This window comes from Battus philenor, unplaced genomic scaffold (genome assembly GCF_028537555.1).
Source record: "Battus philenor isolate CCGP_79_NKW_IND1 unplaced genomic scaffold, ilBatPhil1.0.hap1 SCAF_3, whole genome shotgun sequence".
Lineage (NCBI taxonomy): Eukaryota > Metazoa > Arthropoda > Insecta > Lepidoptera > Papilionidae > Battus > Battus philenor.
In genome coordinates, this window is record NW_027181693.1 from 9,369,270 (window position 1) to 9,388,970 (window position 19,701).

Genomic DNA, 19,701 nt, shown 5'->3' on the forward strand with positions numbered 1-19,701 from the left:
TATGTTTTAACAGAGAGCAAAAATTATTGTTCTTTGTTCCCAAAAGGCCAATCACATTTAATTTGGGATTAATTTTGTGTTAATTATTGTTCGACGTGATTAGGATTACTAGAACGCCTAAATACAACAAGGATTTTTAATTTGCTATCGATCACCGATTAACGTGCGTTAAATAAATTATCGAGTATCCTGGAGCGTTTGCTCTTGATCCAAAAATGATTAAAACTTATAGAAGCTAATCAACGAAATTAGATGATTTGTCGTATAAAGTCAAAAAATTTTTTTTCTACTCGAAATTTTTTTTTTGAAATGCAAAATCTGCATAAAAATGAAAAAGTGATTTATTTCATTCGCCATTTAGGGATGGGACCCTTGAAATTTACAATAATTTAATAATTGATCATTTACAACAAAATGTTACATGCTTTGATCGTCCTTTCAGAAAATGGCCATAACTCTACATGCTGGGGATCTGTCTATCGGTCACTCGCACGTCTATGTCGCAGCGCACCCAGCGCACAGTCTCTACGTCATGCCTTATAACCGTGTGTCAATGTCACCCCTTTCAGTTCGCCGTACTCTCTACACATACGTAATATGTTTAAAGAACATATTTCGTTGGTTTCACTCATAACCGATGATATATAATGTGGTAACTGCCTTGTAGATTTGACAAATGCTTAATATTATATAAACCTTTGAAATATAACAGTAATTTAAAATTTAATGCTATTTATATAAAAATTAATACGTTAACAATATATTTTAAATGTTTTAAAAAATACTAGAACAACAAGAATAATACCTTCTTCTAGTTTCACGTTTATTTTGATTATTTCATCATTGACAGCTTCTGTTTCGGGTTCATTTCCCGAATTGTCTTCTGCTGTAGTCACCTCGGTGTTGGTAACATTGTCAAGGCCCTCTTCGTTCCAATCCTCCTCCTCGGCTGAAAAAAAAATTAGCAATGATTTTCACGTATATTTTGCTAATACTTTGTTTTCATCATCATAATTCAAGTCATAGTACATCCACTGTTGAACATATCCCAACAGGAGGCCTACCTCGAGTATTTCCCAAAGTCTTTGACAAGGGTTAAGGACCGAAATGAAATTGACTTCTGTTGAAACACTCCAGATTTCTCTATGCGATCTAATCAGAGATAAAGATATCCGTAGATGAAAGAAGATAGTCTAGCAACTCGGCTAGTTTAAAAATCAGTAGCAGTAGACTACATAGCGCGCAAAACATATGACTGGCTGGGGTTTTTTAAACTTCTAGAGTGAAGACCATGGATTTGTAAGCGCAAATATAGAACGTCCATCCACAAGGAGTAAAGACAACCTTCGTAGGAAGTCACTGGATGCAGACCGCTTTCAATTGGTGCCTATGTCCAACAGTTGATGTCCTGCACCTGAAATGATGATGAAAATGAATAATATATCTTCTTTAACCCGAACACAACATTTTATAAATATATATGTATATACATATATATATACGTATATATATGTATATATATATATGTATATATATATATATATATATATATATATACATATATATATATATATTAATATAAACATATGTATGAAATAGTTATATTTTAGTTTTTAATTAATGAAAAATTTTGTTAAAAACGAATTTTGTCACAAATAAAAGAGTTTCCAATTATAGTTGTTTCCGTTTATAACGATAAACCGCAAGCACAACGTCCGGTTTCGGCTATAACAAGGGATTTCTACAAGTGTTTGTAACGTCACGTTCAACAATAACAGAAAATTAAGTGCCCATTGAATACAACCAAATCCCGTACTGTTGACCACCGTTATGATAATTTCATACCTACAGTTTCTTTCTACTTCACCTAATTTTCGTAAATGGCTTATAGTGTTTTGACATTCAAGTATCTTCAATAACAATATTAAAAAAATTAAAAAAAATGATCTATGTGCCAGTAAAGTATACTTTTCAAATAATACTTCTGTATAAACTAAAAATCTGGTGTTAATTAATATAACATTTTATTTAACATCAGATACGGAGACCACTGTACTGTACTGTAAAGTTACCATTTCCTCCAACAAAAGAAATTAAAGTTTCATCGAATTAACCTTAATTTCTTTTAATTTTTATGACTATCTATAAATAAAGTATAATCATTTTCTATTATTATAATCTTCCTCATATTTTCATGGATATAATTTCTTGAGCATCGAGAGCGTGCGAGATTACGAAAAAAATAAATAAAAACGAAAATAAAAAAAACCCTTAACATTTATTCTTTTCAACATGCCAATGTAGGAAAAAGTCTAGGCCAAAGAAGTATTATATTACATTTTCAACATGTAAAAATTTAACACGAAAAATGTGAGAATTTCATATTAATTCTAATATATAGCTGGAGTGGGAAGAAAATGAAATTTGTAATGCACAAGTCCAAACATCAAACATGAAAACAAATTGTATGTAATGGTCATTTCCGAATAATGAAAGGGGTTTAAGTAGTGGCATCAAAAAATATTTTTATCCTAGAATTATCCTCCAAATTATCCAGTCAATCGGTACCTTTTAATTTTACCGCCATTTTTTAATCTAGAAAGACATTTAATTATTCGTTTTAGTAAGATGGTTTATAATATAAATATATTAGATGTTACAAATAAAAAATAATTAATCTTTTTAAAATGTTGATCATTTAAATAATTGCAAGTGTTTCATTAAATTAGCATTAGTTAAGAAGGTTATTATAATATTTAATCAGTAGTCACTTCAAATATAACCATTTTGATTATGCATCACATTTGCTAGTCTTAAACGGAGTAATTAATAGAATGAATAAATTAATAAAATACAAAACAAATTATTTTTAACTGTTATTTAAACTATCGTGAAAAAGCGGAAATAATTAGTATGTACCTCAATTTAAAGATGAATCAACGACACAAAAAGATAAAAATTTTTACATAGTAGTAGTACGTATAATTAATTAAAACGACATAAAAGCTAATTAGGATAATGCAGGCCCCGCGTGTGTGAAAGGCGCGAGTTAGGTGCGCGCCCATAGGGACTTGAAATCACTGAATCACAGACTACATGCAGCTGTTCCGCTATCGGAGTGTGGATAAGCTAATCTTATTCTCACATGTAAACAGTTTTAAATTAATTACTTTGGTTGTAGAGTAAAATTTACAAATTTTAAGAATAGTGAAATTGTAAGAAAAGAAAATTTTAAGAAAGTGGTCTACATCGGAAGACGCTCAATGCAGCCTTGTTATTAGACGTCTTATACTGCTTACCCCAGCAGCCATCTGTTCTGCGCGCTATGTGTCCGGTCATTTTTTACGTCAATTTGCCAATCCATTATATACATCAATTAGTTTCTTGTACCCGAATATATTAAGGTCAAATTCAAATTGCAAAGACATTATATACCAATAAGCACTAGAAGTCGCTGGATGCGGGCAGCGCAAAACTGGCCATCGTGACGATCTTTGAGGGGGGCCTGTGCCTTGCAATGAGCATCTATCGGCTGACATAATAATAATGAACATATTTCTAACAACGCACCATGTAGTTATCCAACAATTCCAATACTGCCAGCGATGTTAAAGTAATAAAATGGGAGAATCCCGCTTGGGTTTTAAAGTTTTGAAATGGAGACGACGGATCTACTGTACCGTTAAATGGCTGTAGTTGGTCCCACGTTAAGCCAAACGATGGGCGCCAGTTTGCCGTTAAAGGGGCTGTTGTTGGTAGGTGAAAGAAAGCAGCAATTCAACAATAGAAGAAAAATATATATATTTAATTAAAATGGGTACTGGGCAGAAGGCCTGGTCTGATTTTGCACCGCAGCTCGGCACTCCCCTAATGGTGGTGGTAGCCAGCCGCACGATCTCCCAGGACTGATCAGGCGGCAGCAAGTCGAGAGCAGGGAGCGCTTTTAGTTCGCAAGATGTACTTACACTACAAGCGAGGTGTAGGACATCCACTCAAAAGGTGAACTACCGACAAAACAGCAAGAACAGAATAGGCGACGAAAAGAATGAGTGTTCGTCGTCTTATCTATTGAAAATTATATTATTAGTTAATACAATTAGATTATACCTTGTTAAATCCACGGAAGAGGTCCATATCCAGCCGTGAAAGAACTACGGTTTAAATCATAATGGTGAATAAGGCTAACGAGTTACGTATACGTTAATAACTCCGTGACTTTTGTATTTACTTAGCAGTAACTTTATTTGCTGTCAACCACCATTTCTTCACGCAAAAGCTAAGCGGGCGCCAGTACTGCAACCAGTACCTGTACCGTTTTGAAATAATCGACAACAACGCTGCCCAAGTGATGGCTCCACAGTCCAGACCTTTGAACACCTACTAGGACACTGTTACCGATACGAATCCAATAGACGTAAACAAGAGAACCTTAGCGAAAACTTTGACATGCCACCAAGCTGCCGGATCTACTCAAGAAAGAATCTACTTCAAAATCTTTTAATGACCTGGCCCGGCATATTATTTTTTAAACCTTGTTATATATAAATACACATATACATTTATTTTTATATTTATATAATTATTTTTATAAAAAATAAGGCTGTTGCAGCTCAGAGAACAAAGATTCGTGTCAAATAGCAGCAATAATTTCAAGTGCCTGCGCAAAATAAACTCAAGAAAAAAAATACATTGTAAGAGAACACCCCGGCGATACAAATTAGAATTAATAACAAAAAAATTGGCTACTGAAAATTTTTGAGCAATCTCCTTCATTAATTTAATGGCAGACAGTAAAATCTAACAACCCCATGAATTAAAACAAAAAAATGTAACTTTATAAAACATTAACAAAAATGGAGAAAAAACAAAAGTGGATTTCGTGCCTTGATTGAGCATAATTTTTGGGTAAAAAAACCATCACTGAAAACAAGGAACACTTGATAAATACTCATATAGTAAAATCATTTAATTATTCTTGTAGAATTATTTATATTTGAAAAGGCAATCCGTTAGTACAAAGCTAATGTCCTCGTTAAGATCGTTTGGCGACATAATTAGCGCGAGTCACGTGGGCGCGGATGGCGTGATTGCGTCCCGTCCACGATGCCGCACCCGCGGCTCGACTGCCTTGTGAAACTTTTAAGGAATTATTATATCTATATAATAATAACATCATGAAACTACATCGAATGCATTTGTAACAATCGACTATTGATGTACATAAATAATTATTTATATTTGTCTATGAGTACTGCTAAGATTCTTTCGTCTATTCTTCTCAGGCCTGCATTATCGATTCATCCGTACAGGTGGTTAGGTGGTGGTGTTAGGTAGTGACTTAGCTTAACGTCAACAAGATACAAGTAATCCATCAGATATTGAATTAAGATATTTTTAAATTTAAAATAGGATTTGAATCTATAACAAACATTTATACAGAATAATTAGTTATATGTATAGGGTAATAAGTTTTAAAGGGGTGAATGTATAGCTCATTTATTTGTCAGCAAAAAGTTTCTACATCTATAAACAACACAATCATTCTTCTTAGATTGTATATCATAGATTTAAAATTGTCGCCATATTCATTAAGATAGTATATAATACGAATGACAGGATAATACCTTAAAATTAAAAAAAATGTTGCGAAGCCAAATATGTATTAGTTATAGAGTTAAAATTTATTTTTTATCAGACGTGCATAAATATCATAGGTTTGACGGTAACAATTCAGATACAAGACTAAATTTTGATAGTCAAAATAATCGTCTGAGACAAAATTACTGAAAGGGTTATTGGTTCTAAATGTCAATATTTATTTTGTATGTTGTCGAAGTGATATTTCTATTTTTTTATCACACTTCCTCAAGGATTGTGCACCTTTTTGGATAATTTTAGTTTTTTTACATCACGCATAAAGTAATAATTAAGTGAGAGATTTTATGCATCAATGTTTTCCTGAGTATACTTTTACTGCTAAATAACTTATTCTGCACGTCTCTTTGTAAACAAAGAGTTCGCATAAAGTGACATTGGATACAAAAGCTAACTGTAAGAGTAACGTTTAATAGATATTGTTTAAAAATATAACGGAACCTCCCGCCCCGCTCTTCGTCGGGGCCCAGGTGGTGGGCGAAGGGGGGAGAGAGGGGTGTCCCTGTGGAAGTGAAGTTCTCGCCCGCCGCCCGCATCCCTAGGGACCTGGCCCAAGCAGCCGCCTGCTCCCGAGGGATCAGCCCCACAGTACCGCCGCCCGCCGCTCCACGCCGCTCCTCTGTCTCTCAGGAAAATAACAGACACGTTCTACTTTTAATTGATAATATTTGCTTATAAAAAATATATTGAATATCTTAATACTTTTATTCATTAACGTAACCATCAGATTGTATCTTGGAAATAAAAATATATGTGGTTAAAATTTCCATAGATTTTTAGATTCATATCTCTTACCAAAAACTTTACTTTTCATTATAGTACGTCGTTATTTAAGTTATATTAAATATATATATCAATCGAATTATGTGATTTGTATTTCCGTTAAGGTACGAGCAAGGTTTTTATAAAAGGTCAAAATGGAAAAATATTGAGATTAATAATTAGTGAAGCAATATACTTTTCTTTGCCCATACATGCTTAGTTAATAAAAAGTATTTAAAATCAAATAAAAGTCATGTGTACACTAACGCACCACAATGTCAATAGAATCACGTTATTACTAAAGTCATGTAGTGGACGAAATAAAAAAATTAAATTAATTGCTGTATGTTATTAAAATCATAATTTAATGAAAAAAAACACATCATTCAAAAAACGTTTTATAGCTTCTTACGGACTGCAACTTTTGACACTAGGAATTCGGTCGGGACGGCAAGTAATTAGTAAAAAAATATTAAAATCAAAGTAACTCAATAACTTTTTCAGATTACATTAATACTTTTGCATTTATATAACAAGATATAGCACAACTTGATCATTATTATTCATTTATCGCAGGAGATCGGTCGTGGGTTACGCTCGAGTATTCGGAAAGCGGTCACCGTAGAGATCGCCGCGAGCCCGTTTTTCTCCCGGGAAATCCTACTGACGCCTCGGAATACATTAAATTTACAGTCCCAAGACTTGCATACATTCAAAGGAAACTAAACAGGGAAGGTGATGAGGGCTGATATTACTCCTCTGTGTTCCTACCCACATATTCCTTAATCAAAGTTATTACCTACATATAAACTAATGCCCACGGAATAGGTCGTTCCTAACATAATATTGCTTTAACGACTTGTACCAACTCCTGGGAGAAGTGTTACATATGACGCGACGCTTCAAAAACAATAAACTTGTATAACAAACTGTTTAATTTACTATGCAACTTACCTATTAACATATCGTATAGGACTTGTGTCATATAGACTTTTGAGAACACACAAACGTTTTCAAGTCTGCATCTATTCTTACACTCCAAGCTCCTATTTTTAATATATTCGTTGTATATGAGGTAGCTCTGCGTATTGACAAGTTCAAAGGGCATTGTGCAGGCCACATAGCGTGCAGATAAAATGGCTGCTACAGCCTGAAGGTTCTGGAATGGAAACCAGAAACCGGTAAGCGTAGCAAAGAGCATCCACCCGCAAATTGACAATAAGACCTTGTTAATATCGTCGTTAGGCTGAAACGATGACGTGGTTAGTTAAGATAACCGAAGAAGAACAGCACTCCAGCTTGATGTCCTGTTTAAGACCAAGTTATTACTAAATACGTTACTCTAATAACGGTCTTAAAAATAATCAACAATAGTCTAAAAATTAATTATAAGTAGTAACAATAATCTCTTACTCATTTAATCTAACTAGTCTTAGGGTTGGAACAATAAAAGTAAATTTGGAAAGATACACTTAGGCCAACAAACATTGATACTTTCCACTTAGTTGTCAAATTAGTTCACGTATTGTAAAGAAAACTACAGGAATTATTATCTTCTTGGTACGCCTACTAAGTATTTCGAGATAAAAAAATCATTTTATATGCGCTGCTATTTTCACTTGGCATAAACGAAACGAAAAATGACAGGCCATTCCCAACAGTGGACGTCCTTCGGATAAAACGATGATGATGATGATTCATAATGATGATAATAGAGCCTCTGGACAAGTAGGTCTTAAAATAAATATGATTTAGATAAAATAAATATATGGTCCATATGGTGCCTATTCATTTAGTTGCCGGAGGCGCTACGCTCGATGTTGAATGGATTAGACATATTTAGGACAAACTGCCCTACTAGTTAAGTCCAACTTCTAGAAAGAGACCATTCGCCGAATTCATTTCTTTTTAAAAATATGATCCGAAACATCTTCTTGTTCCAATTATCACAACATCTGAAGACGAAAGACCAGCGTGTGTTGCCAGTGGCTTACAGAGCTGAGAAATCGTCACTTATAATAGGCCTTATAAAAATCCTCTAGGTCACCAAAACCGCCATGGAGGGAGCAATGCCTTGCAAGCTTCGCTACAAGGTCATTGACTGACATTAAATGACGTAGCTCAAATAATTTCCCGTCCGAAGTGGCAGTAGCACATAGCCCATTCAATTTGCGGCTGTTGGGTATGAAAGTTTCTCAAGAGGCGACCACGTGGGCGCGACGTGAGTTGGGTCCCCACCAGGTGGACCGACTACATAGTCAATGTCGCGGCAAGTCGCTGGATGCAGGCAGCGCAAAACCGATCATCGTAGTGATATTTGGGTGATGCGATGATGATTATGATGATTTAAGAGTCATGTAACTCTCAATGATATTTAATTAAATTATTAATAACATTATCTACATCCATCGTCAAAGGTAAATATAAAACTAAAAAATAATAAAAAGCGGTTTCATTTTCAATTAAATGATTTTATTTTTCCGTAATGTTTTTGATATTATTAAAATGTTTCATAGATCATGACAAAAAAGCCTAATTTTCTTTTATTAAGTAATGTACATTAAAGAAATAATGTACGAAAACCAGTGTGTGCGCTACTCGTCATGTTTTACAGCGCTTTTCCGTTACCTCTAATGCTTAATACTTTTCACGAAAACACATGAGTGATTTATGGCAGCCAACAGGGAACGAGGATGATAATAATAGTACGCCGGGTTAACAGATTGTATTTACATTCCTGAATTCTTTTTCTCTAAAATTATAGAGAATATTTTAAATTCAATGAAAAATTAACCTTCAAAATATTCGTATTTCATCGAAGGTCTTATAATATGTAAGTTTTAACACATATTCGTGAAAAGAGATTTTTTAGAAATTGTATGACTAAATTTTTTTTTCCAAACATAAATTTTTCATGTCTTTTAATAGATTTTTATAAAAATCCAAAAATATCGTAGTTCCCCATTTCTGGTCTAATTTTCTACAAAATATCGCATAAAAATATTTTATATTGCCAACTTTATAAACATTCATGCGTAGAACTCCCGTGCATGGAAGTCAAATGATGTTTTTTCAGTTAACCTTTGGCATACAGTTTCATCGGTGTTAGGAACTAATTTAAAGAAAAACTTATTCCTTACGAGCATCTACCGTAGATGTGCCTACTCTAATCTGCAAACTGAACTTCAACTAGTAAATAGCATTTGTCAAAAAATTAATAACTTGTTTATTTAGTCGCATCGTCTCATGTGACAAGGAAGGTAGTAATGGAACGCCTAATTATGTTCAGGCTAAATAGTTACCACCACACTTTGCTAATCTATCATAAAAAAAAAACTTTCTGATTTATTTCCGAATAGTCATTTCAGTGACAACGTTTAATTGATACTATTATCGTAGAAAAGAAAAACTGGTGACCCGACAATCAGAAGGTTGTTTGGTCAGTCACTGAGAGGAGCTAGGGATTTTGTCGCCAGCCCTACTTCATGACAGTTTTAAGGGTCTTCGTGTCAGTGATCTCCTTTTCTGCAATAATAGCCTCTACTAAATGTCATTACATCGTGTAGCACTTCCTCTTTTATAAAGACTTAAACAAGCCTAGGTCATAAAGGCACGATTGGCACAGATTAAAATTTAATAAAAATAAACGAATGTAGAATATGCAGTATACAAAGAGAAACCCTTGCTATATAAGTTAGCATTGTTTCCAACAAATATAGCTCTGTTGAACAGTAGAGAGAATTTAGCAAAACCACAAGAGCTATTTGCGGCATACTTTATGCTTTCTTTCGAGGTGAATTGTTAATTTTTTTCATGAGCTTAGATCTGTACTTTTGTTTAGAAGCCGGGTGGTTGCGAGTTGTAGATGCTTATCTATAAAGATCTGAATTATCCATGTAAAGAATCGGGATAATCAGTCGCCGAACAGAGATTTTATGGCATATCTCTCGTATTGTATACACAATAAAAAGAAGACAATCGGAAAACGGTGTTTACCATTTATTTATTTCATATAATCAGAAATTGATTTACGATATACATAGAAAAAAAGTAAACAAAATATGCAGAACATTATGTAATGCACAAGTAGTGATCATAATTTCAGCCCTAAAAAGTCCATTGTTGGAAATAGGACACTTTATTAGATTTCCAATAGGATCAGTAGGAAGCGCCTTAATAAGGTCGTCTATTAGTTTGGTAAGTCGTTATTATACGCTGCGCTTTCTAGGCCGTGGTCTCCACTCCGGAAACTTAAGGCCCCAGCGGTCAACCGTTCTACGCGTTATGCGGCCTGCCCAATGCCACTTAAATTAGCTAATCCGTTAGACTATGCCACTTGTTTTCGTTCGTCTGCGGATCACCTCCATCCTAATTTGGCAAGTGAAAATAGCAGCGGAAATAAAATGTTTCCTTTATCTCGAAATACTTAGGAGGCGTACCAAGAATATAATAATTCCACGTTATTTGATAACTAGGTGGAAAGTATCAATGTTTGTTGGCCTAAGTGTATCTTTCCAAATTTATTTTTATTGTTCCAAGCCCAATACTAGTTAGATTAAATGAGTAAGAGATTATTGTTACTACTTATAATTAATTCTAAGACTATTGTCGATTATTTTAAGACCGTTATTAGAATAACGTAATTAGTGATAACTTGGTCTTAAACAAGACATCAAGCTGGAGTGCTGTTCTTCTTCAGTAGTTTTAACTAACCACGTCATCGTTTCAGCCCGAAAACGCCCGCTGCATGGCGTAGGCCTGAAAGATGTCTTTGGGGAGATAAAACATAATCGCCTCGCTTGGCAAGCGGATAGGCGATCGCGGTGTAGTATTATGATACACAGAGCACACTCCCGCCCGTCTTCTGCAAACTTGTTTGTGAGCAGTGGCAATCCTATATAATTAATGCATAAAGTGCTTATTATATACGATTGTATTTCGAGGATTAAACCCGCGACCTACAATCGCAAGTCGCAGTCCTCCACCGCTGGACTACCAATACTCACGTATCGCTGGTCACGGTTATCTGCATTCTTTAAATATTGTCACAATGCCGTGAATCGGTGTCACTTGTAACAATCCAAACACAAGTATATGTTATTGCAAAAACCAATTGTATTAAACGCTTAAGTATGATTATTTTTAAAAATTAATGTTTTTTTATTTATAAAAAATATGTATAAACTGCATTTCGACAGTTTTTGGTCAAATGATTAGATAATCGTGTAATCTTTATCGTTATCGTGCATCACTTTAAAATACCTAGACCTAAATAAATAGACATATCTGTGGAAAAACATTGTGAGGGTGTATAGTTTATGATACATATATTAATATAGTCTATGTGCATAAGAGTATCAACAAACATACATAAAGTCAGTACTAGAAATAAAAATAAGCTTGTTATTTTTTTTTCTAGGCTTCATAAAATTAGCAAATCTTTTGTGAGCAACTGTGTGCCGTATTACAATATACTTCCGTGTAACGTCGCTGAATTATTATGAAATAAATTTAAGAAGTTTATTAAGCAAAACTTCCAAAAAAATATTATTACGGCTTTAAGGATGTTTTTACTGGTAATAAATCCAGGGAATTGCATTGCCCTACTATTATATGAGGGTTATCATGAAAGTGACCACAATAAACCCGTCTGAGGTTTTGGGGACTCTTTTCAGATTAAGACTCGTTTGGAACTTTCGTTGTTTCAAATTAAAGGATGCGATTTTAGAGATTCTTTAAGAATTCTTCACACTATTGCTCACTAAATGTTCGCAATTGAATAAATAAATTAATAAAATCCTGCAAACTAAAAAATATATATAACGATTTTGAGTTAATTTTTTGTCGTGATAAGTTTATTTAAAAAATCGAATGAATGCCGAAAAATGACAAAAATAAAAAAGTTACATTAAAACAAAAACTTTATTTCATTGAGCATTAATTTTAATATTACTATGTATAGGATTAGTTATAAGTGTAAAAAGTTTTAGGAGTAAACATATTACGTTTTCTGTAAATTTATATACGGTAACATGATAAATCTTAATACTAAAATCCCATATTACAATTTATATGTACACAACTAAAGTTACAGCTTATTTAGAGCACTTTTATTTAGAAATGCCACTGCTGTTTATATGATGTTATGTATGGTATGGATATAAATGCACCAGAAATAGTTCTACAGAAATGGCTATACTTATTCAGTGTTAATAAACCCTAGGAAAGGTTATTGTATTGACACATAAACATTTATAAAATAACAGGTATAATAAAGAATATAATGATTTATATCTGATACATAAATAAGTGTAGCAGCGATTAGTACAAAGGTACGGTTTTTCAGTAGAGAGGTCAACGTCAACATAAAACTGTTATGATATGGCTTTAGCGTATTTCCCAACGGCGTACGGGGTGGAGGTGCGCACCACCCAAGGGAAATTTCCCGCCGGCTCTCTGCGGAGCCTCTACAAGTTTTATGGACGCAAAGCACCCCACCCCGCCCATCAACTTCTTATCGTCTCATGTAACTACTGAGCCTGTCAGATCTCTCAAATTATATAATTAACCGACTCTCTATTTTCTAATTTATTAATTATACTTATAAGGAATTGCGAAACATATAATAGCATTACATATAATACAATTAAAAATGCAACAATAATTGCAATTCTAATGAAAGGCAACCGCATTTCGGACTAAGTTAACAAAAAATATTTAAATAAAAAAAGTTTACAAAACTTAGTAGGTAATTACGTTTCTCTAACCATTTTGTAGATTATTTATTTACTATTTATTATTATCAGTATTTTATGCATCATCAATATGTTCGAAATCATTTTGTTCGAACTAAGATATATATGGATCGTGGTATAAGTCAAAACTATTTATTTTCAAAGACAGTTGATTATAGTGAGCTGTCAGATGAGGATATAATTAATTAAATTAGGGGTTAGATTTAAATCTGGTCCTCCCTACAGGTGACAAGTTTTTATTATTTATGGATGAAACAAAATATCTTATAAACGTGAAAACGACAAAAAGACAACCTAATGTCAGACAGACACATTAAGTGAAAAAGTTGATACATAAAGCCAAACTGTATTGACCCTTCTCAAAGAGCTTACAAATGTCCATGTGAGGCTTTATCGTTGCATAAAAATTACGGCTTATTTTGTGTATGTGAATATTGTTCTACGCTACCGTTACACTGTTATTACCTACACACACATGAAATATGGTTTAAACCGCATTAAGTTTAATTATTCTCAGGCGTCAAGTGTAAGGTAAAAAACAATTCAAGACACGGCAATTTGTTTTTATAGTCTACCTGGGACAGCGGAGGATTAACGTTTTCAGTGTATGTGAAATTTTAATTCGCTGACATGAAAGATGGCGGGCTTAAATCGACGATTATTGGACCCCAGTGAACGATGGTTTACACTCAGATGCTTATTTAGTACATGGATCAAAGAAAAATAAAAAAAATACAAGGAACATATATTTAAAAACTGCAACAGAACCACTATAATAACTAATCCCACATCCCCACTTCTCTTCTTTGATCTATGTCACTAGACTTAAATTTAAGTTACTATGCTATAATAGTTCATGCACATTGATAAAAATATGTTTTCTATTTAGAGATAATCTTATTGTCATAGAAATTTAGTACTGCTAATCCAAAAACTGGGACAAGTTTGGCAGCCATTCTCTTTTTTCTCGATGGCAATCTAACAAGATTTACTACCAAAGGAATTCACAGAAAAGGTGAAAGTCTAAGTATGGAAGGTCAAAGCTGTTTGATGTTATTTACAGTTCATAACCACGCGCTCTAAAATATTTTTGAGCCATTATATGTGTCTAGGTAATACACATTCATTATCACAACGTAGAACCCCACACTTTCTAGAAGATGTCTTTTGTGGTGGTTAATCGATTTCAGAAGGTTATTCTGATTTTGCACTAAGATTTTATCAGCGATTGCACACAGCATCCTCGTTTCGCCTTGTTCGCTGCGCTGTTTTCAGACGACCTTGGTGTAAGTGATCTATTATTATAACTATTTGGACTGCTAACCGAATTTACTTTTTATTATTTACTTTAAAAACTATAAGTGTTAAAAGTATATTATAATTCAAAGAATACATAAAACAATACAATTAGATCTTTTCTACTCCAATATTATACGTATTACTTTAGCGACACTAAACGTTTTTAGACCCTGCCAATTAAAGAATAATATTAAAAAATTCTAAAATATAACTATTTACTAAACTTTTCAAGTACTTTTTTCCGTTATTTATTCTCACGCATAGGCAGTAATTTAAAAAAAAAAACAACTTCCAACGTCAATATAAATTTAAGATCGTGAAAATTTCTCTTGTTTGATTTTTTACGATTTTCTTTAGCCAGCAACAAAGTCACGATTGACTTCGTGTAGCTTTTGATGATGAAGCTTCAACCTGTGGTTTAATGAGCTCAAACCTAGTCTGACAAAATAATTATTTCCTAACACAGATTTGCGTATTTGTATAAGCTAAAATCAAAATATTTTGTATGATTATTTACGCATAAGCAAGCTTGATACTAGATCGATATTCCTCATATATTAACCGAAGTTAAAAAACACCGCCATTTTGTTTGGTGCCATAAGAGGGTACTGAAAGTTTACGGTAGTGCCTCTAATGCTGTACATGACATAGTCACGGGAGACTAAGAGAAAAAAAAGACCTCCAAGAAGAGTAGGTCCTTTGCCTCACACCATGGTCTTAAAAAATGCAAAGCGGACTTTTGTGAAACAATAATTCAGGAATTGACACTTAGTTTAATTTATGGCATTCTAAAAACTTTCATTGTCACCTCTCATTATTTTATATTACTTTAGTCCACTTTTACTTAATTTGCTTGTCCATAGACAATCCTCTATAAATTGTAAAAGTTCCTTGTTCATCGCTGTACGTATCCATGCTGACACAGCTACACCCTTAAGTTTCATTTGTATCCCTCTACAAATTTTTTCTTGTATGGAAAACTTTTACTCCTAATTTTATTTTTGATTAATTTTACTTTGGGCCTTATTGATTTTCATTGTAATTGTCATTATAACAAGCAATGCATGGATAATGAAAGTTATTGTATAAATATTACGATTATTTTAGTATTGGTATTAGTCTAATTGATTGAGTCAATTGTTAATCATCCATAATAAAACAAAACAAAATGAAGGATACTGTAATTAAAGGGTAAATTAATGATCGTAATTTAGTTAATAGATGTTTAAATTAGTAGCACACACGCAGTCACACAGGTAGTGGTGTGCGAGAAGCGGTGTTGCATAAGGCATCCCACGAGTGTGCCGGAGACTCGCAGCATACTCGCGCTCCCCGCGGGACGCATTACGAAAGTACTGGAGAGGAGGATCGATACCTTAACTAAACAACATTACTTCGTAGATATTCAGACAAAACATTGCCTCTGCTTACCTATTGTACCCACTGAACTATATCAAGCTAAAAAATTTTCAAAGGAACTAGTCATATATTCATTAATTTTGATTATCGGCATAGGTATATAATAGACGAGTGTATATTTATATATATATATATATATATATATGTGTGTGTGTGTGTGTGTGTGTGTGTGTATGTGTAAAATTATATATATATATATATATAATGCTATAGGTGTCTACAGGCCTAGAAAATAAAAGGAAACAACGCGCTATCTTTTGATGTCATGTCAACATTGTATGGTACATTTTTTTCCAAAGGCTAGTGCATATTTGACGTAGTAAACTTGATATGAATTTTTATCTCTCATTTTTAGAACTTTACTCGCGTCGACTTGAAATTGGAGGAAAAAATAGAAAAAGTAGTCAAAACAAGGTGCATAACACACATAATTTTTTTGTCATTAATCTTAAAAATACGTGACATGAATTTTTTAAATTTATTTTATGAGGTTAGGCATTGTTGACTTTATTATGGGACACCTATACATAACCTTAAATGTAAAAGTATGTAAACTCAATTTAAAAAAGCTTATTGTTATTTTATATAAGGTTTATGGTGACTATGATACTAGAACATTAGAAAACTCCGACGTCATAAGAGCAAAAATGCTATCTTCTATAAACGTACATAATTACTTTTAGTCATCAACATTACTATCATTTCAGCCTGTCGTCGACAGCTGGACATAGACCTCCTCCATAAATTTCTTAGATGACCTTAACTTATGGATGGACAACTATAAACCATTTATGTAAAGTCTGAATCTCATTTTAGTTACTTTATAGAGAATAATATCCCACGCCACCTTTTTTGGGTTACAATAAAACAAAGGTTCTAGTTAGTTAACCCAAGCATAAAATCTTCTTCTTTGAGTATTTTCAACTCACTGTTATAATTATAATTACGATGAATACATTATTCATATGAATCTATTTCCAACATGTCAGCCTTTCTGTTTTCGTCTCAATGCTGCATCTGGTCTACAATCTCATTCATACATCCATACATACCATAGTTTCAAACGTTTAAATAACTTCTTTCTACCATAACAACTGAAACAGGATATGGTGTAGATAGATATTGTATAAAATTATTAATCAGAATCCGTTACGCAAAGTTTCAAGAATAGGTTTTTAGAAAGCACTAAAATGCTGCATAAAGGATTCACCTAATCTAAAAAAAATACAATAACGCTTCTATAAAGCTCTTTATTCCAAAGTTTGCTACATTGCATATTACATACTCTTTTGTAACAACATGTTGCCGAATTACGCCATTGATATTTTTTTATTATTATAACACATATTTTATAATAGTCATTTATTTAAATCAATATTAATAGTTAATAGCAAAACCTAAATTTACTAATGTAGATTAATTTAAAAAAATACAATTGTTTCAACATCCTCTCAACCGCAGTCAATTTATGAAATATCTTAACTTTATTAAGATAATTTTCCTCTTCGTCTTTTCATTGCCAATTTTGATTGTAAACCATTAAAAATATGTATTTTACTTTTTTAATTAATGCACTAAAGATCAAATCTTCCTACATGTCGAAATTTTTTGATATTATATTTAGTGTACAAAATGACTACTAGAGAGACATGAATTTGATTTTCCTTTACGCCAAGTTTTTGCGTTTCATTTATTCTGCATCATCAATATAGAACTGACAATAACTAGACAATAGAAAAAGACAAGACCGAGTTAATTCTGTAAAATTATACCTGATAAATTTATTAAATCATTTTAAGGAACATTACAATAAATTAAAGGCTGGGTTATCTAAACCGTATTATGTGGAATAAATAGCATAGTCTAAACATTGCATAACATTAGGCGTAGCCGTACCGGCTTAGCCGGGCATTGGCGAGTAACGAGAGGCAATATGTGGCGGTGAGGGCGCGTCACTGATAAAACGCTGATATTATGGCGCCGTGCAGCCGCTGCGACCGCAGCCCGCGTCGCAGCGCGTCCATCACCCGACGTCGCAGCTCTTTTACTGACGCGTCGCCATTAATTAAAACAGAAAAGCAAGGCTTTAGCAAACAGTCACGCCGCGTTGCACCTTCAGTTCGCGGACGATATATCCAAACAATTGACTATTTTGAAAACGAAAACAAACATTCAGGGTACTACACCTGTCCACATATGGTTACTATCTTTTAATTGACATAAAATTTTACTGTTGAGCTTGTAAAGAAATGTAATTACCTTCGTAATGTAATTAAATATTTTAACTCCATAACTTTAAAGATTATTTAAAGATTTAGATTCTCTGAGAGATGTTTTTAAAGAAATTAATATTCTGTCGGTTGCTCCTTAATGTATATTCAAAAAATATTATCTATGCGCCAAAATTAATATACTTATTTAAATAGTCCGAGTGTACACATTTATAATAAAATTTCACAAGATATGATAAACCTTCCTCTTCTTAGTTTTGAATTTATAATTTAAAAAATTCTTATTATGCACGCAAGAGTTTTGGTTGATCGAAATGTGCGTAACTTGGTTTGTTGATTTATTTGCATGGTTGATATTATAATGTTTATATGAACCGAACTGTTTAATTAATATTATAAATAATAATTCTATTTAAAAAGACCAACTGTTTCTGGTCGGCTCTTCTCAGCAGATCAGCATTTACGAGTATGTGGTAGTCTCTACTTATGTTTAAATAATTGACGATTCAAAAGTGTGTCTAAATGACAGTTCAATTAAAGATATTAAGAATTTTGACTTTTTTTTCGTTATAAAAACTAAAAACGTTTTTACATTTTAAAAAAAAATGATAATAACATGGACCTCAATGTCGGTGCCTGACAAAAAAAAGACCTGGTTGAATAAAGATTTACATGAGTTGTAAAGAGCAACAGCCTAATGAAGCAGATTTACGCTTCATAGAATCAGTTTAGTTCTCATATAATGGAAGTATTTTTCGTTTTTATTTTTAATTTAAGAAATCAAAAGCGTATGACAAAAACAAATGACCGAAATATAAAATGCATATCAAATAGTTATAAAATTTATGTATGTAAAAAATGACAGTCAATGACCTCAAAACTTATGACGACGCTAAATCATACAAAAGTTACCCATATATCAATGAAATCATTGATATTCAATGAATTATTTATTTGAATTTAATAAAAATTGGAAATTTAACATATGTTGTGCATCTTACATTGCTTACGTTGATATATATTTAGGTGATTGTATACAAAATTAAATTCTCCGTTTATTATGACTTCAGCGGATTTAAAATCAAACACACTCGAATCAGAATGCTAAAAGTAGCAGCCCAAGACGTTGTCACTCTCAGAGGCCTGCTTGGCGGACTTCTAATCCGGTAGAATATTTTTATAATAGGAAAATGGAGCTGCCGATCTTTAGTAAATATAAAAGGTTCTAGGCAAAGTGGCGTCAGCTGAAAGCCCATAAAAATATTAATATCAACGAATAAGGAGCAATTTTCAAAAACAAAAAAACCTGCTTGAATTTAAATGATTTCACTAAGCTATAGTGGGTGCAACACCTGTCAAAATAGAACACTGTCACGTGTACTAACTACTCTTTAGCCGCAGAAATAAACAACGTGGTTGTATCTTAGAACAATGCCTATATGACCTCTTGCAATAAAAACCGTATGACATTATATTACATGCGTATTATAGATAACTTCAGGTACAAATTAACCTTAGCGTGATTAAAATTTATACTTTATCTTAAAAATATCTAAACTAAATAACTAATACTACTAAAT